The sequence below is a fragment of the Chlorocebus sabaeus genome, chromosome 22, assembly GCF_047675955.1.
Source record: "Chlorocebus sabaeus isolate Y175 chromosome 22, mChlSab1.0.hap1, whole genome shotgun sequence".
Taxonomy (NCBI): Eukaryota; Metazoa; Chordata; class Mammalia; order Primates; family Cercopithecidae; genus Chlorocebus; species Chlorocebus sabaeus.
Window position 1 is genome coordinate 76,660,300 of NC_132925.1, and position 20,542 is coordinate 76,680,841.

General features: G+C 37.9%; 1 pseudogene; it reads left to right on the forward strand.

Moving 5' to 3' along the window:
- Nucleotides 1–2,500: 2,500 nt before the first annotated feature.
- Nucleotides 2,501–6,029, forward strand: LOC140709754 (keratin, type II cytoskeletal 8 pseudogene; annotated as a pseudogene).
- The last annotated feature ends 14,513 nt before the right edge of the window (nucleotides 6,030–20,542 follow it).

Sequence of the window (20,542 nt, forward strand, 5' to 3'; positions counted from 1 at the left end):
GTAAGAACCAACTGTGTGCCAGGCACTGTGCAAAATTCTATACAAATACCATTGCACATATTCAAAAGAGCAACAAGAGATAAATAATAGATATCTCTATTACCATGAGAAAATTAGGACATAGAAATTAGGCCAAACAAATGGTGCAATCAGGACTTAAACCCAGGTAAGTGACTTCAAAGCCTATATTTCTAAGCACTGATCTAGATGACTTCTACTCTCACAAGAAAGGAAGCATTACTAGTTTCATAAATCATTCCACCTATGTGCTCAGTGTCATGCACTTTACAAATATTCAGATAAATTCCACCTCCCTCACTCCCACTTATCAGGCAATAGAGGAAATGTATAAAAATATCCAGCCACATTTGTCAAACATGATCTGTTTTTCACGAACACAGTAGAGACTCAGTAGATTTCCACTGATATCAGCTGAGAAAATAATCAATTCTTCTGCAAACTCACCTTGCACATAATGTCATTCATTTGCCCTTGTAGATGATTTAATAGACTTTCTGGGGACTGAACTATCCATCCTATAAAAGGCCAACATTAAGAAATGTTAGAAAGTGCTAGAAAGGTTAGACTTTTCAAAATTAAGTAGAATCTCCTTATGCCTGTGTGAAGTGGATGATTTAATTAATAGAACAGGAATATTGGGAGCTTAAGTTAGACCTAGAATCCTCAGGGATATGAATTCTTGAGTCAGCAAGAGAGTCAGTGCCTCAAGGTTGAGATACCCGTCAAAGCTCTGTCCTCCACTTTTCTGGGGTATAAAGTGTTTTTTTCTCTTTTCCCTGTGCAACAATGGAGCAGCAGATCCAAAATAACTCTATCCCTAGTGTAGAGACCCATCAGCGATGCTAACTCCACTCATGACCTAACTGCTTGATATTTGGCCAAAATTACCTCTTTTTCATAGAATGTAGCTTAGATTTTCCTCCTATGCATTTGCTAAAAGCAAAAGTAACCACCTTAATACCTGTCATATAAAGAAGACATTTTATCGTCCTCAAACAAAATAATACTTAGAAAACAAAATTATAACAAAAATAAAGCAGCCAAAACCCAACAAGAACAAAACCACTATGTGCTCTAGCCATGCTGGGTCCTGACTAGGACTGTCTTAAGCAAGTGTTGGTATATCACCTTACATCATCCCCTGTTTCCTATTAGTTGCTATGTTGCTGAGTCTTTTATTCAACTATCAAAAAGCCAAAAAGAGAAGTTATGAGGCAGTTTCTGATTACACAAATATGTAATATCCACATTGTCTCTAACAGTTTATTTAGATTGCCAATGACTTTAGATTTAGAAGGTATCATTCAAAATGACCTAGGATTAGGGCCTAGAAGACCACCATTTCCAATGTATCCCTAATAAGGGTACACTGGATAAGCTACAGAAGGCTGAGGGGGTAAGGAAACCCAAAACGCTAAATTCCAGAAAGTGGTAAGACCTTCCTAAGAGAGGAAAACAATTACTTTAACCCTGGTAGAATTGGAGGAGGAAGAAAAATCTAGTAAAATGCTAATGAGCATAAACTAGCCTAACTTTCAACGAATTTTTAATGACTGTATGCAAGCAGCATGAACAATTATAATCCTAAGAAAGCTCAAACACAGAGAAACTTTGCATCCATTCTCCAGTTCTTTCCCAGAGGCTTTTTCTGGGTGCTTAAGGGTGTTATTCTGATGAATAGGAGCAGTGCAGGAGAGCTAAGAGAAAGTTACCCAGGTCATCTCAAGTTTTCAACAAGTTGGTTCTCCAACTTTCAGTGGTGCTCCAAAGGCTGAATATTGGGCAGGAGGACTAAAAGAAATTCCACAAAGTTTATGCTTTAATCAAGCATAAACATTTCCTTTTATTTTTCAACCCTCTCTCTCTCTCTCTGTTATGTATATATATATATAAAACACTAAACTACATATTGCATATTATATTTTATATAACATATGTATTATCATATACAACTTAAAAAGTCCCAGCTGATAAGGATGATGTTTTTAAGACATGTAAATATTGTAGGAAATAAATAAATTTCTAAACAGCACCCAAATTCAAAATGCTAGGAGAGGCTCTGAGACAAAAAGAGACCCCAGAAGTCTCACCAGTACTCACATCTCAAGTCGTTGTGAAGTTGAAATTGTTCAGGCAAACTGAATCAAACTAATGCTTCATCAAAGCTAAAACTAGATTAGATCGACTTCGCTCCCAATACCATTAGCCTCACAGAATAAGGAACATGTCATTTTCTGGAGGCAAATATTGCTTCTTTATGTCTCTCCTGCTCTTTTGCACGTAGTATGTAACACACAGAAAAAAAAAAGGGAGAGAGAGACAGAGACACTGAAGAAGGAAGAACACGTGACCCACGGTCAATATAAGAACTAATCAATAGAGACATACTCGGAGATAAGCCAAATGTTAGCAGTATAACATAGATAACTTAAAGAATGATAAAATGTAGGTTAAAAATCTAGAATAAATGGTGGACAAGATGTGTGAACAGATGGGGAATTTCAGCAAAGTAATAGGAACAATAAAAAAACAAATTCAATTTCATCATCTTTCAAATGAAGATGCCCAAAGTTATTAAGTAATTTGCCTGAGGTCACATAACTAATCAGAAGTATAACCAAAACTTTAAAAAACCCATTTTTCCCAGATGATCTGCCTCCTATCACACCTTAGCCTCCTGTTTTTCCATCTGTATTTTCTTTAAAGACCTTGTTTCTTCCTGTAATGGGGAGCAGAATCCATCCAATTATCTTTTGGAGAGATGAGGAAACTGGGCTTTCCTGAAGTTGTCTGACCTAGCGTACCTGTTCATTTCAGCTGAGGAGCGGTCACACTGCTAAGTTCTGAAATAGAAATCTTACTGTAGGTCTTAAACCAAGGTTTACATATGAAAAGTTTAATTTCCTTTCTCTCTACTAATTTTATTAATGATAAGGCTACTGGTGACCTAGAATAGAAAGCATGAGTCTTTACTCCCTTTCCAGGCTCAAAACCCAGCGTAGCAGGTCCAAGCTGTGATGGAAAAATCTGTAGGCTCATGATTCATTTGCTCTTCAGAGGGAGCCCCTAGTTTTCCTCTGAAAAATCTCCCGTACCCTACTTAGAGTCCAAAATGTTTATGTAGTATTGGTTTCATCTCAACTCCAGCTTCTATGGGGGACAAGTTATTTATTTGGCTTACGTGAGCATTTCATTGCCTCCTTACTCACCCAACTACTATGATTGGATCAAGAATGGGTCCATAGCTAATATGAGCCTTTGAGACACAATCTGGGTTTTATTACTAGGACTTGTGTATTTTGTTGAAAAATAGAGGTATAGTTCCTCTTTTTGCTAAACCTGGACATGTAGAAATATAAGGTCTCAGTTTCCATGAGCTGTATGTGGAAGAATTGTACTTGAGAGTGATACTAACAGAAAGGGAAGATAAGGCTAGAGAGAAAAAGAAAGACCCTGTTACTTGGTAGCATTGCTGAATCAAGCATAAACATTTCCTTTTATTTTCAAACTCTCTCTATATAAATATTTTATATATATATATAAAACATTAAACTATATGTTACATATTATTTTTTACATAAAATGTATATTATATACAGTTTAAAAAGTCCTAGCTAAGCAAGCCACATGTAGAAGAATGAAATTGGGTCCCTATCTCTCCCCTTATACAAAAATCAACTCAAGATGGATAAAAGACTTAAATCTAAGACCTGAAACCATAAAAATTCTAGAAGATAACATTAGAAAAACTCTTCTAGGTATTGACTCAGGCAAAGAATTCATGATTAAGCATGCAAAAGCAAATGCAACAAAAACAAAAATAAATAGAGGGGATGTAATTAAACTAAAAAGCTTCTGCACAGCGAAAGAAATAATCAGCAGAGTAAACAGAGAATCCCAGAGTGGGAGAAAATATTCACAAACTACGCATCTGAAAAAGAATATCCAGAACCTGCAGGTAACTCAAACAATTCAGAGAAAAAAAAAAAAAAAACAAATAATTCTATCAAAAAAGTGGGCAAAGGAATGAATAGACAATTTTCAAAATAAGATATATAAACAACCAAAAAACATATTAAAAAATGCTCTATGGAAAACAGTATGGAGATTCCTTAAAGAACTAAAGAACTACCATTCAATCCAGCAATCCCACTACTGGATATCTACCCAAAGGAAAAGTCATTATATGAAAAAGACACATGCACACAATGTTTATAATGGCACAATTTGCAATTGCAAAAATGTGGAACCAATCTAAGTTCCCATCGACCAAGTGGATAAAGAAAATGTTGTGTGTATACTACCATGGAATACTACTCAGCCATAAAAAGAAATGGAATAATGTCTTTTGCAGCAACTTGGATGGAGCTGGAGGTCATTATTAGTAACTCAGGAATAAAAAACTAAATACCATATGTTCTAAGTGGGAGGTAAGCTATAAGGATGCAAAGGCATAAGAATGTTATAATGGACTTTGAGGACATAAGGGGGAAGGGTGGGAGGTAGGTGAAGGATAAAAGACTACATATTGGACCAAGAAGCAGCTTCTCCACTCCTCCTGGAATCTCCGCCTAGTTTAGCCCGCTCAGTTCCTCGAGCTTCTCCGAAGTGGGCAGCAGCAGCTTCCAGGGTGACCTGGGTGGAGGCTATGGCGGGACCAGCGGTATGGGAGGCATCACCACCGTCCCAGTCAACCAAAGCCTGCTGAGCCCCCTTAACCTGGAGGTGAACCCCAACATCCAGGCCATGTGCACACAGGAGGAGCAGATCAAGACCCTCAACAAGTTTGCCTCCTTCATCAACAAGGTTAGGTTCCTGGAGCAACAGAACAAGATGCTGGAGACCAAGTGGAGCCTCCTGCAGCAGCAGAAGACGACTCAGAGCAACAGGGACAACATGTTTGAGAGCTACATCAACAACCTTAGGTGGCAATTGGAGACTGGGCCAGGAGAAGCAGAAGCTGGAGGCGGAGCATGGCAACATGCAGCGGCTGGTGGAGGACGTCAAGAACAAGTATGAGGATGAGATCAATAAGCGTACAGAGATGGAGAATGAATTTGTCCTCATCAAGAAGAATGCAGATGAAGCTTACATGAGCAAGATACAGCTGAGTCTCACCTGGAAGGGCTGACTGAGGAGATCAACTTCCTCAGGCAGGTGTATGAAGAGGAGATCTGGGAGCTGTAGTCCCAGATCTCGGACACGTCTGTGGTTCCGTCCATGGACAACAGCCGCTCCCTGGACATGGACAGCATCATTGCTGAGGTCAAGGCGCAGTAGGAGGAGATCGCCAACTGCTGCTAGGCTGAGGCCGAGAGCATGTACCAGATCAAGTATGAGGAACTGCTGACACTGGCTGCTAAGCATGGGATGACCTGCGGCGCACAAAGAGTGAGATCTCCTAGATGTACCGGAACATCAGCTAGCTCCAGGCTGATATTGAGGGCCTCAAAGACCAGAGGGCTTCCCTGGAGGCTGCCATCGCAGATGCCGAGCTGCGAGGGGAGTTGGCGGTTAAGGATGCCAACTCCAAGCTGTCCGAGCTGGAGGCCGCCCCGCAGCAGACCAGCAGACCAGCTGCCTGAGTACCAGGAGCTGATGAAGGTCAAGCTGGCCCTGGACATAGAGATCGCCACCTACAGGAAGCTGCTGGAGGGCGAGGAGAGCTTGCTGGAGTCTGGGATGAGAACAGGAGTATCCATAGGAAGACAGAGTGGCTATGGAGGTGTGCTGAGCTCGGCCTATGGGGGCCTCACAAGTCCGGCCTCAGCTATGGCCTGCACTCCAGCTTTGGCTCTGGCGCGGGCTCCCGCTTCTTAAGCCGCACCAGCTCCGCCAGGGCCGTAGTTGTGAAGATGATTGAGACCCGCAATGGGAAGCTGGTGTCCGAGTCCTCTGATGTGAACAGCTGCGGCAGTCCCTCTCAGCCTGCCCCTCCTGCGGCTGCCCCAGAGCCTATGAGGGAGGCTGCTGTGCAGGGAAGCATAGGGAAAAGACCACCCACCTGAGGCTCAGCCCTAGCCCTCAGCCCACCCTCAGGGGAGTTTACTACCTGGGGCACCTGCCTTGCCCATGCCTGCAGGTATAAAACAATTCAATTGTTCTTTTTCTCCCAGAATAAAAGCTCAGCTAGCTCTGCCAGAAAAACAAAACAAAACAACAAAAACACTACATATTGGATACAGTGTACACTGCTAGAGTGATGGGTGCACTAAAATCTCAGAAACAACCACTAAAGAATTTATCCATGTAGCCAAAGACCACCTGTTCCCTAAAAACTATTGAAATAAAAATAAAAATTAAAAAAGTCCCAGTGGATAAGGATGACGTTACAGTCACGTAAATGTTATGGGAGATTAATTTTAAAAATTATAGACAAAGCCCAAACTCCAGAGAGGTGTTGAAACAGCTCTAATCCTACCCAAATTCCAGTGGAGTGGACCCCGGTTAGGCACTGGATGTAGAGACAGTCAATGCATATGCAGGCTTCCCAGTAACACAGGCTGGCCCCCGAAAAGGAACTGGACTAACTGGATTCTTGCTCTTGATAATTTGAATTTTAAAACTCATAAGAAATGAGGTGATTGGCAACAGGAACTGAAGTTTAAAGTATTAAATAGATTTTTTAAAAATATGAGAGTATAAGATAGATTTAATCCTCTGAGATAGATATAAGATGCAAGAGGTCATGGCAATCCCAAGTTATGAAGAAGCAGAGTCCATAAGGAAGAAGAAGTCATAGTCTGAATAGAAAACATTCAGGGAAGAAGGAAGGAATAAGCAAGTCAAGAGTGCGAGAAGAGAAGAAAATTAGTAAATGCAATAGAAGACCACGTGTGTGGTCCACGAGAGAGAAAGAAAGACTGAAAAAGAAATAAGGTCTGAGATAGTACTAAGCATCTCACTAGATTTAGCTTGTCTCCAGCAGCTCATGTTTTTGGATTCTGGTAGTGGCTAAGGGCACTGGCTTTTATCTCTGTAGTTCTATAATCCAATCTCAGTTCCTTTACCTACTAGCTTTATAATCTTGAGCTGGACATTTAATTTACTAAAATTGCCATTTTTCTCACCTGTAAAAATGGGATATCAATATACTAGCTTCACTGGACTATTAAGAGGATAAACTGATCTATGTAAGGGTCTTGGCATCATGATTGGCACATGGTGTGCACTCAATAAATGGTAGCTATTTTTATTCATACTATTGTTTTTATAATTATTCATTTAAATATATGTTAACATTTTCATTCACAATGATGAGTGAAAATAAAACCTCTGCATCATGGAAGCAAAACAAAGCATCTTATCCATGGAGGTTACATGTAACCTTTCCTATCGCATTTATTACCTTCACAAAAATCCTTATGACAGCTTGCTATTCACTTTATTTGAATTGTCTTAATTAAGACTCTATTTCTCATATCCAAAAATGCATAGCCAAAGCCAGCAGCCTGGCAGAGTGGAGAAGATAAAGAATTCAGAGTCATGCCTTTGAATCTAAAATGTCTTCTTTTGACATACATGCAGCCAATAAGTATATGGAAAAAAAAAAAAAAGCTCACATCACTGATCATTAGGGAAATGCAAATCAAAACCACAATGAGATACTATCTCACACAGGTCAAAATGGCTATTATTAAAAAGTCAAAAAATAAGAGATGCAGGCGAGGTTGCAGGCAAAAAGGAATGCTTATACACTGTTAGTGGGAGTGTAAATTAGTGCAACCCTTCTGGAAAACAGTGTGGTGATTTCTCAAAGACCTAAAAACAGAAATACCATTTGACTCAGCAATCCCATTACTGGGTGTATACCCAAAGGAATATAAATCATTCTATCAAAAATACAGATGTATACATATGTTCATGACCACACTATTCACAATAGCAAAGACACGAAATCAATCTAAATGCCCATCAATGGTAGACTGAATAAAGAAAATGTGGTAAAGATAGCCATGGAATATTGCGCAGCCATGCCAAAGAATAAGATCATGTCTTTTGTGGGAATATGGGTGAAGCTGGAGGCTTTTGTCCTTAGCAAACTAACGCAGAAACAGAAAAGCAAATATAGCATGGTCTCACTCATAAGTGGGAGCTAAATGATGAGAGCACATGGACACATTGGGGGTGGTAACAACACACAGTGGGGCCTACTGGAGGGTGGAAGGTGAAAGGAGGGAGAGGATCAGGAAAAAGAACTAATGGGTACTAGGCTTGATAGCTGGGTGACAAAAGAATCTGTACAACAAACTCCAGTGACATGAGATTACCTATATAACAAACATGAACTTGTACCCCCCGAACTGAACATAAAAGTTAAATAAATTAATTAAATATCTTCTTTTGAAACATTTCTCAAACTTTACATGCCCCAGTTTGCTCATCTGGGAAATAAGTACATGAAAAATAACATAGATTATGGAAATCTTTTTTGAGATCATTAGAAGAAAAATACTAAATGGAGTCATCAAAGCATTATATTTATTTGTTCATAACACTGTGACTATTATTTCTATCATCTATGATTAAAAATTCTAAAGCATTCATATTTAAGAAAATATATATACCATAGTGGTGGAGCTGAGAATTCAAAAATATTACTTTTACTAATAACCTCAGTTAAGAAGTCAGACAGCCCCAGGCATTGAGCCATCAGCAGAAAATATTCCAAGTTAGGTATTTAGACAAAGAAATCTGATGCTCCATGTACTCAAAATTTATTTTCCTCTTGTTCTTATTTTTGATGAGCTGATCAAAATAAAAGGTTGTGCCTCTGCCATTTTTCAGTCATTGAAAAATTGTGACTCAGAGATCTTAAGATCCAAAGATAATTGTGCATATGGTGATCTTTCAGCCTTCTATTCCATTTCATTAATTTATTTCTGGAAAAAAAAATGAATGAGAAATCAACAACAAAGTCTAGACTGAGTTCCAACAGCAGTCATAATTGTGAAAAATACTGGACCAAACTGTTACTGTTTTATAACCATACATCAACAAAGCTCAGTAAATAAGCATGTCAGTCATTAAGTTCACTAGACAGAAGAGCCTCTGAGACTTAAAGGGAGCCCCCAATGCCCACACACTCTATAGACTACAAGGCATCATTTCCCAGTGGAGACAAACATCAGACTTGGGATTAGAAGAACTCAGTTTGATTCTTGGTGCTAACCTTTGTTTTCCTGATTATATACAATTCACATCACTCACTGGGCCTCCACCTTTTCATATAGGGTGAAGGTTGGGATAATATCTTCTTTGTTGTGAGGTTCAAAATCAAAATGAGAATGTAAACATGTCTGAAAAACAGTAATTATGTGATGAATGTATGTTGAATGAACTAGGCTGTACATGAAGGGAAATACTATTAAAAAGAAATATTCGAGAGAGCTGAAATTTCAATAAGAGATTTCACAAATAGAGCTAAAACATCTATATTTCAGTCATGGTATTAATTACCTATTGGGATTGATACAAATTCCCTAACTTCTGTGCCTCGATTTCCCATATGAACAACAGGTACAAATGACAGGCCCTGGTTATATTATTACACACAGATACACACACACACACACACACACACACACACGCGATAACCAAATTAGTGCTAAATTGCATTTAAAATTGCCATATTCAGTCATTCAATAAGCTGTTCAACAAATATTTCTCTATCTTCTACTACATAGTTATCTTCTACTATGTGCCCAGCACTGTGCTAGTCACCAAGGGCAAAGCAAAGCACAAGACTCAATGTCTGCTTCTCTTAGAGTCTACATTGTAGTGTATTTGAACAAATAATTTGAAGACCACATGATTAGTGGTGACCAGGAAGTACATGAGTCATGTGCTATTGCACAAAGAACCCTCACCCTCCTATTTATATTACCATAAGAATCCCATGAACCTAAACATTTCAGTGCTTTGGCTTTTCTAGGTAAGAGTTAAACCTATTGTCAGAGCCTAGCGGTCTCCTTGAGCTCAGTTGTCTGCAGGGAATGAGAGTCAGAAGTGACATCTGTCACTGCAGATGACACTGGCTGTCAGAAACAATTGCATCTTTAAGAAAGGATGAAGAAAATTCTCCCGCCTGCTCCCAAGTGGGTGTGCCAGGTGTAATTGTTATGCAAGAGGGGACTTTTCAAATCAGCAGCTAAACCAGAGCTCAGAACAGCCTGGAAAGCAGCAATCCATTGTCAGGTGGCTGGCAAGTCTCCCTTTTGGAAGAATGCATATTCCCCCAGTGAGGAAATGCACCTTGTTTGTATCCAGTAGTGCACAGATCTTTTTAAAAAGATGTACGTATAGAATTCTGTTGTTTTTGCCTGCCTACAATTTATCAACCCCATCTTTAGTAAAAGTACTCCAACTGTCTCTAGGAAATCACTTTCCTCATACTAGCATGATGTGATTTTGCAAGAAATGGGGCACAGTACTGGCTTCTGGAACACCCCATCCTCTTCACTCCATTAATTGTTATAGGGATATAACAGAAACCAAGACAACTGATTCAACAAAGTTAACCCTAGTACTGTACCTTGAAAAACTAAGAAATAAGGTATTCCAATTCTTAACTTAAAACTGAATCTAAGACTGAACTCATTTGCAGCCATCCTGTCACCCCATTAGGACAATCATCTAAGAATGGAGCTAACAAAGAACAAAAGGCAGTCAAGAGATAAAGGCAGGTTGCTGGATCCTGATGAAATAAATTTTTAGCTTGAAGCTAGCTCATGATGCTTAAAGCTGAACCAATTTTTTTTCAAATGAGTTTGAATTGGATTTTCTGTTACATACATTTGTGAAAAATTTGATAGCTATGTATGGCACATATCTAATCATGACTAGGGCAAATGCTTTGGATTACTGGATAGCTTGAATTGTTTTATTTATCTCCTTTCTATATCATCACCATTTATGAAATGGTAGAATTCATACCCAGAGTGGTGTAATTCTACAGCCCGGATATGTAACCATTCTGTTAAACTTGCCTTCCCATAAACCAGCTTCATTAGTCATCCCACCCAAGGACATTTGAAATTTAAAAGATGACATTTAGTTGGGAATTAAATATCCCAATGCATTCTCTTAACAATATTTGTCAGATGATTGAAATGTCTTCCTTTTCTCTCTTCTTGTTTATTGCTAAATCGAAATATATTTGAACAATCTTAAGAGAAACATTATAAAATGGTTTTCTAAATTGTACTACAGCCAGAACTTCTCTTCTCCTCTTGTACTTCAGGCCAAACATTTACAAAAAGGCTAGATTTTTGGCAAACAGTTTAAGAATCATATTAGTAAATGACCATTCACTTCTACTTTAATATGAATGGATTTTCATAAAAGCAGGTAGTGCTGAAATACCTAGGGGGTTGTAGAAGTCTCTGCCTCTACTTGGGCCTGGCTGGAGCCTTCTATCTCTATGCCAGTCAAAACATTGATCCATGAGAGCTTTCTGACTGCCCATAATGACTGTAGCATGACATATGGTTTAAACACATAGACCTTGAAGTTAGACAGTCCTTAGCTCAAATACCTGCTCAGAAAACTAATAATAGTGGAACCTGGACAAGTTGCTTAACCCTCCTAAGCCTCAATGTCCTCATCAGTAAAATAGTTATAATCACAGGGGCTATCACATGGGATGTTGGGAACATTAAATGAGAAAATATAGGTAAAGAGCTTAGGAACAAAGAAAGGACTCAATGAAACTTTAACCAACATTAAAATATACAAGAGGCTGCCCTCTTAGTGTAGCCAGCAGTGCATCAGTCTCATAAGACATGTAATCTATGCTTACAGCCTTTAAGGAGTCTCACTTCATCACAGTCACACATTTGATCACATTTGATTCTTTAGAAAAGAAGGCTCTAAGCCCTGACTTCGATGGTCCATTTGCTGTGAATCTGAGACTGGAACCTTCCTCTCTGAACTCATAGTTTATCATCTGTCTCTGTGCTGTAGCAGCTCCTCAACAGGACTCCTTTACAGTCAGAGAAAGTACAGACTCCTCCAATATTTTCATATGTAAAAATATAAGAAATGCCAACGTATAATTTTAAGTAATGATGTGCATATGAATATGTATAATTTTTACATTAACAATTCACAATGTACTTCAGGCTCTGTGGTTCAGTGCTGGGACACTAGCATAAAATTGATAAATGAGCCTCCTTTTTGATCTTGAAACTCTACGTCTGTGACTATAAGATAACCTTAGTTCCACATAATCTCAAATGACCAAGTTTCAGATCCTTCATGAATGTGAACCCCAGGTACCGTGGCTTTTCCCCGATCTTTACTTCCCTTACCCACCCCATGCTAGTTCCATATCACCAGAAACATAATTTTTGTGTAAAGGAAAAATATTGTAGCATCACAGATTAACAGTTTATTAACCAAATACGCAAAGCCCTATATTTTTCTCTTTTCTTCCTTTAAAAACTGTTGTGTTATGTAACATTCAAAATAGAGCAAAAGGTATGAAATAAAATACAAAGAAAACTGCATACTTATCCTTTGGCATAAGAAATAAAACATCACGAATATACTTGAAGCTTCCTTTCATTACATTTTCTTAAAGTGGGTCTACCCGAGTTGAGGAGAAACAGAAGGCATAGTATAGTGGGCATTTCACTCATTCCCTCAAAATTATTTAATCCACAGGGAAAACATCTCCATATGAAGAGAGATAAAGCTTTTCTTTAATACTGCTGGGGCCGCAAGGCTTCCTGGCTCTGCAAATCACACTCATCCTCTCCTGATCTCCCTCTTTTCCCTGGGGCTGAGTAAACACCGGGAGCTGCCTTCCACCCCCACTCAGGAGAATGCAGCCTGAAACACCGCAGTACTAAGTATTGATCCTATGGCAATCATCTCTCAAGCTGAGACAGATCCTGGTGGGACTGCCTGAAAATGGCAAATCATCAAATAATAGGACTGGAACTAGAGTTTAGGTGCCATCTAGATCCAAGCTTCTATCCATAAATCCTTTAAGTTCCTTTCAGGTTTTTCAGAAATCCCAGTGTGTCAGCTACTATTACAACAACAACTTTAGCCTGGGAGATTAACCTGAAAAAGCGTATCTTCGGGCTGGATTCGTCATGATCCCCATCTCTGGCTATCAGGAATGACTATAAGTCATTAGATATTGAAGTTACCTGACAAGTCCTTAGTCATACTCTTAAGCTTTTGTCTCAGCTGGAGAATGAGAAATGAGTACAAACCTAGGGTTCAGGGTAAGTGTTTAAATCAGTGTAACCATTGTGTGTGTGTGTATGTGTGTGTGTGTGTGTGTATATATATATATATATATATATATATATATATATATATATATATTTGAGATGCCACTCTGGGTTTCTAGGTCCTGCTAGGTGGACACCTTATTTACTGAGAACCCACTAAGAACACGATACTCAGTGGTATCTGATATACCAAAAGAAATGGAGAATTTTGTTAATCTTTTTTTTTTTAATTTCTAGCCACAGAGTTTTAAGCCTCTTCAGTTGGCCTTGGAAATTGTGCAATAACATCTGTGAAATCACTTTATGGACTCCATATATCTATGCTAATGCGAGGGATTTTCCCTGTTATCAAAAGCAATTTTTGTTGACTTCTGTGTAACAAATCATCTCTGATCATTCTATGCAAACATCCTGTGGCCAACAAAAAGTAGGAGAGTGGTCAGATTTGTGACCCCTGCAGAAGCCAATGAAGCAAAAATGTGTCTCCTGGGATATAAGTTTCCAGAAAGGCCACCTCAAGTACAATTATTAAGTGTGCCTGTGCCTTGCTGAAAGTGTCTAAGAGCAGTATATATCGCAAAAAGAAATAGTAAACTCCTGTTGTGATGATTTGCCTATGAATTCGTTTCTTTTTAGTAAACAACTGGTTCTTTGTAAAGATGCTTAAGACTATCACACTTCATTAACATCTGGCCCCTTCAGTTTGTCATTTGTTTAACACCTACTATATCCCTATCATGATACCAGGCACTACAGGCAATGCACCTATGAAGCACACATTTCTCAGTCAAAGAAACAAGTTATACTCTAATAGTTACATCCTAAACCAAGAATACAAATGCCTGTAATTCAAAAAGGGATGTCCCAAATGCGATTCGGGGTTCAAAAGATGAAGAGATAGATCATGCAGTTGATGGCTTCGGGGGAAAATTTAAAAAGCTTAATGAAGGACCTTTATGTAACATAGACGTTGAAGGATGGATAGAACACTGACAGATGAGGAAGAGACAGACATTCTAATCAGAGCATCACCATGAGCAAGATGCAGAGATTTGACATGTGGGATACTTCCAAGAAAAAGCAAATAATACATTTTAATTAAATCACAGGATATTCACTGGGAAGAAATGGAAAATAATGACAACATCAAGAAAACAACAGTAATAGAATAATAATGACAGTAAGCACAGTAGCTAACATTTATTGAGTGAGGCATGGTTTTAAGTTATTTTTATTTAGTAATACACAATCATAGAATATATGAGAAAGTAAAGCACATTTGTAAACTGTGTAGGTGTGTCCTTTCTTGGTGTCAATTTGTCAGTATGAATTAACAGACAAAACCCCCCACATACATATATACATTTAGACCCACCAGTCCCACATAAAGAAATTTGCTCTAAGGTAATAGTCATCCAGGTGCAGAGAGATATAGGTACAAGAATGTTCACTAGGATATTGTGTATAAAATCAAAACATTGTAATCCTAGTTGCCCAATAATAGACAATGGTGACATCGAACTTCAAAAACTTTCAAAATAAGTGGTTGAGTCAAACAGAAGATTTATTCATCTGTTTGTTTAACATAATCTCAAGTTACAAAACATATTTTCTATTTGTATATCAAATGGAAAAAAATTCTGGAGGAAAATAAGCAATAGTTCTAACACAACTATATATGGGTATTTTATATAAGTTGGATGTTTTGTTCACATTTATTTTCTCATTTTTCTTCAGTAATTGTGTATTGCTTTTCTAACAAAATAAGATTACAAGTATGTAAATAAAATAACCAGATAAAATATGAACTTAGGCTATTGAGCAGCTAGATCTCACTCTATGTGTTTCCCTGAAATCACTGGTAACTTATCCAAATGATCTTAGGGCTTCCGTGGATTTGTGGACCTGGATGGCAAGGGACAAGCAGCACTTAGACTTTTAACTTATTAGCAGGGAACCTGAACCAATACATCAGGTGAACTACATCCTTTGGCATTCATGAAACTCTGTGAGTTCCCTGTGTAGGCCATGCAAAGATTAGATTGGAGGTATGGGGGGATGGTCACCAAATAATACTGATAAAATCTGAAAACTGAGAAGAATTTTGGAAGACGGTAGATTAACAAAAAGACTTTCAGATTGGTGAGAAAATGGTAATCTACAGAAGGAAAAACAGGTAAGGACCTGGGGATGCTCATTGCTTGACTGTTTTCATTTATTTCTTACCCAAATTTCATAAACTAGATACTATTATCCCAATCTTAGAGGTGAGAAAACTGACTTTGATTATATTACATTTCCAAGGTCACCCAACAGTAAGCATTGGCATTTGCATAGGATCCTGGCAAATAGAAATGACAGAGAAACAGATTGCAGCTCTGTATAGGGAAGAATAAGTATGAAATGGGTCTCTGCTGTGCATAGCAAACTCCACACCATTGGAGGCAAGCAAGCATAGCTTAGGTACCTAGCAGGCGGTGATTCAGAGGAGACCATGTCGCTGCTGGTGGTTGCATCATTTGAACATACAGTGTCGTACAACCCTAAGAATCCTATCTAGCCTTCCGGCCAGGAATAAAACTAGGTCTTCTCATCTTAACATTCAGGCAAAAAGAATTCAGAATCTCCCTCAGGGGCCTGGGAGTCTTAGAACTGACAAAGGAACATTTTCCACAAATTTCTCCGTTATCCCCACTACTGTAATATTCTTTTTCTTTTTTATTCTCCCTTACTGTCCCTTGTCCAAATTGCTTTATTTCATATCCGATTATCTTACTCCCCTCCCACTGTTCTGTCTCTTGTTCTGTAAGAGACATATTCTAGGATGATTTCATTTTTCTCTTCTCACTACTCTTTTGAGACACTTTTAACCAATACATATTAGCAAGGATACAGAAAACAGTATACAATGGAAGAAATAATGTCATAAAACACTGTTAGAATCTGTTCAGAGCTCTTTGTTCATAGGATTCAAAGCCAAGTTCTGTTATTTTCTCCCAGCCAACATCCTGGAAGCCATTTCGCAACATTATAGCAGGAATGGTAATCAGAGACCTAATGTAATCTTGTGAATTAGAAAAGAAAAAAAGACTAATGGGTAACTGGGACCCATGAAGAAGTGCAGCAACTCACAGTCTTCTCTCAGATCTTCTCCATAGAAACAAGAGTTCGGGGTGGTCCTACTCCATTCATTCATTTATCCATTAAGCATCACATGGCCATCTATCATGTATGTAGCAGATTCTCTGCCAAAGAAACAGAGATAAGTAAAACTTGGAAGAACAAAACTGAACAGAGAGGTTGTAGGAGAATGGCCTCCAGCAATATATTTATAAATGAATGAATCTTACAAGTAGAAAAGTTGGTGTTTGTGGCAGATTTTGAACACACTCAAAACATGAATGTGTTCAATCCTTCCAGTGATCCAAGGAAAATATTAATCCCCATTTACAGATGAATTAAGTGAGATTCCCAGAGGTAAAAAAAAAACAAAAAAAAAAAAACAAAAAAAAAAACCACTCAGAAGGCCACACATCCCATAAGCAGAAAGGCCTAGGTTAGAATCTATCCCCAAATCCTAGGCTGTTTGCACTACGAGTGAGATGAAATGAAAGAGAATTACCTTCACACTTAGAGAAATTTGTTTTCTTTTCATAACTTCAGAAAGGTATATTTTATTACTAATGCCCCATTTGATGCCTTGAGTAAGCAGAAAAGCAAGATAAGAAATAAAGGGCCATACACAGTGGCTCACACCTTTAATCCCAGCAGTTTGGGAGGTTGAGGCAGAGGATTGCTCGAGGCTAGGAGCTTGAGACCAGCCTGGGCAGCATTGTGAGGCTCCATCTCTACAACAACAACAACAACAACAACAACAACAACAACAACAAAAACCGTTAAATATTAGCAATGAGCAGTTGCTGGGAGTAGCCTGTAGTTCCAGTTACTTGGAAGGCTGAGGCAGGAGGATCACTTGAGTCCAGGAGTTTGAGGCTGCAGTAAGCCATGATCACACCACTGTATTCCAACCTAGGTGACAGAGTGAGACCCTGCCTCTGAGAAAAAAAAAAAAAAAGGAAAGAAGAAGAAAGAAAAAAAACTTAAGGAAAAAAGAGAGAACTAAAGACAGGATGGGGAGTCAAACAAAAAGTAAATAGAGCATGAATCGATCCTGTTTCCCTTTTCCCACACCTTTCCCCCTCCATGCTCATGGTCTCTCTGCTCATGTTGTCTTTTTTCTCTTCCTAGAATATTCTTTCTATGCATTTTCATCCTGTTAATGGAGGAAAATCCTGATTAAAACTCTGATTTTAGTCAAATCGTTACTTAGACTATACCTGATTGTTTTAGTTCATAGCGACACTATTATTTTCTGAACCAAAGTTCTCGTACACACTGTTCAATCCTGCCATTCAAACCACCTTAAACTTATACACGAACATAGCATGTCTCAACTCGATCTGAATAACTCAGAAAATAGACACCTTGGTTTTTCATGTTTTTAATTATTTCCCATTTTGTAGCACAGTCCTGGGCAAAGCTATTTGAAATATCTATATCTATATCTATCTATCTACTCTCTATTTATCTAGTTGCAGGCTTGTTCAACCAAAGTTTGTCTCCAAAGGCACCTGCTATGATTGGTTTCAGCAAACAAACTATTCCCTTTGCACTAGTTACTTTTTTCTCATTATGTTGAGGTAATTTTCATTATAGTACTTATAAAAGTCAAACGTTATAGCATTTATTTTGTACTTTATTGTCTGTCCCCCATACACCAATAGAATAGACATTCAAGACAGTGGAAAACTTGCCATTTTTTACTGTTGTATTTCCAGTGCCTGGAACTGCCTCTGGCACCATAGTACATGCTCAATAAATATTTACCAGATATGAATACAAAATATATAACATCTGCCAATTGCAAATAAGCTAATAGAACCTGGTCTAAGGAAATAACTGGCATTTCACAGGTGAAAAAATTTGTGAGGCCAATAAAAAGGTAATCAATCTCATCTGAAATGAAGAAAATGTCTGTACTACTAGTACTGTACACCCTGTCCCTACTCTGCTCACAGATGGGAACTATTTCTCACCACATCTGCCCATCTGAAGATGGAGCTTGTTCTAAAAGAGTGATCCTCCCATGTGAGAGTTATTAAGAGAATCTGATTCAGGAGTCCCAGGAAAGTGTTTTTTTAACAAGCACCTTAAATGACTCTGGCTCTGGCCATTCAAGGATCTCTCTTTGGGAAGCACAATTAACTGATATATTGCTTTTAACTATAACTAAACATATTAATTGGGCAGGGTCAGAGGAGAGGTACTTGTTAAAAACAGAGATTCCTGACTACTGTTGCTTCTTGTCATAGGTGCTCATTAAAAACTTTTTTTCCCATGAACTTTTTAAGGATCAATTTTATAATGATTTTTTTTCTGCCTAGGGAAGCCTAAAATCTAGTGGGATTGTAAGAAAACAGCTTTAGTTAGCAAACCTTCCTGCTTCATCTTCACAAATATAAATACCACTTAAATACTGCAAATAAAATTAGCTACCTAGGAATTAACCAAAGAAGTGAAAGATTTGTATAACGAAAACTATAGAACACTGATGAAAGACATGGAAGAGCACTCTAAGAAATGGAAAAATATTTATGTTAATGGATTGGAAAAATCAATATTGTTAAAATGAACATACTACCAAAGCAACCTACAGATTCAGTGAAATTCCTATCAAAATACCAATGCCATTCTTCATAGAATTAGAAAAGAACAATCCTAAAATTTATATGGAATCATAAAAGACCCAGAATAGCAAAAGCTATGCTGAGCAAGAAGAACAAAACTGGAGGAATCACATTAACTGACTTCAAATTATACTAGAGAGCTATAATAACCAAAACAGCATGGTACTAGCATAAAAACAGATACATAGACCAAGGGAACAGAATAGAGAACCTAGAAACAAATTCACACACTTACAGTGAACTTATTTTTTACACAGGTGCCAATAACATAAACTGGGGAAAGGACTGTCTCTTCAATAAATGGTTCTGGGAAAACTGAATGTCCTTAGGCAGAAGAACAAAACTAGACCCCTACCTATCATGATATACAAAAATAAAATCAAAATGCACTAAAGACTTATATCTAATATCTCAAACTATGAAACTACTACAAGAAAATATTGGGGAAAATTTCCAGGACATTGGTCTGGGCAAAGATTCTTGAGCAAAACCCCACAAGCACAGGCAACCAAAGCAAAAATGGACAAGTGGGATCATATTAAATTAAAAAGCTTCTGCACAACAAAGGATACAATAAAAAAACTGAAGAGACAACCCATAGAATGGGAGAAAATATTTGCAAATTATCCAACTGGCAGAGACTAACAACTAGACTATATAAGGAGCTCAAACAACTCTACAGGGAAAAAATTCTAATCAATCAAAAAATGGGCAAAAAATTTGAATGGACATTTCTCAAAAGAAGACATACAAATGACAAACAGACATAAGAAAAAGTGCTGAATATCATTGATTGTCACAGAAATGCAAATCAAAACTACAATGTGATATCATCTCACCCCAGTTAAAATGGTTTATATCCAAAAGACAGTCAATAACAAATGTTGTCGAGGATGTGGAGAAAAGGGAACCCTTGTACACTGTTTGTGGGAATGTAAATTAGTACAAACTACTATGAAGAACAGTTTGGAGGCTCCTCAAAAAAACTAGAAATACAGCTACTATATGATCCAGCAATTCCAATGCTGGGTATATAACCAAAAGAAAGGAACTCAGTATATCGAAGAGTTACCTGTACTTCCATATTTATTGCAACTCTGTTTACAATAGCCAAAAATTGGAAGCAACCTAAGTGTTGTTGATCAACAGATGAATGGATAAAGAAAATTTGGTACTTATGCACAGTAGAGCATTATTCAGCCACAAAAAAATGAGATTCAGTCATTTGCAACAACATAGATAGAACTGGAGGTCATTATTCTAAGTGAAATAAGCCTGGCACGGAAAGACAAACATTGCATATTCTCACTTATTTGTGGGATTTAAAAATCAAAACAATGGAACTCATGGAGATATAGAGTAGAAAGATGATTACTATAGGCTGGAGAGGGTACTAGGGGGATGTGAGGAGGCGGGGATAGTTAATGGGTACAAAAAATAAGAAGAATGAGTAAGCCATACTATTTGATTGCACAACAGGATGACTATAGTCAATAACAATTTATTTGTACATTTTAAAGTAACTAG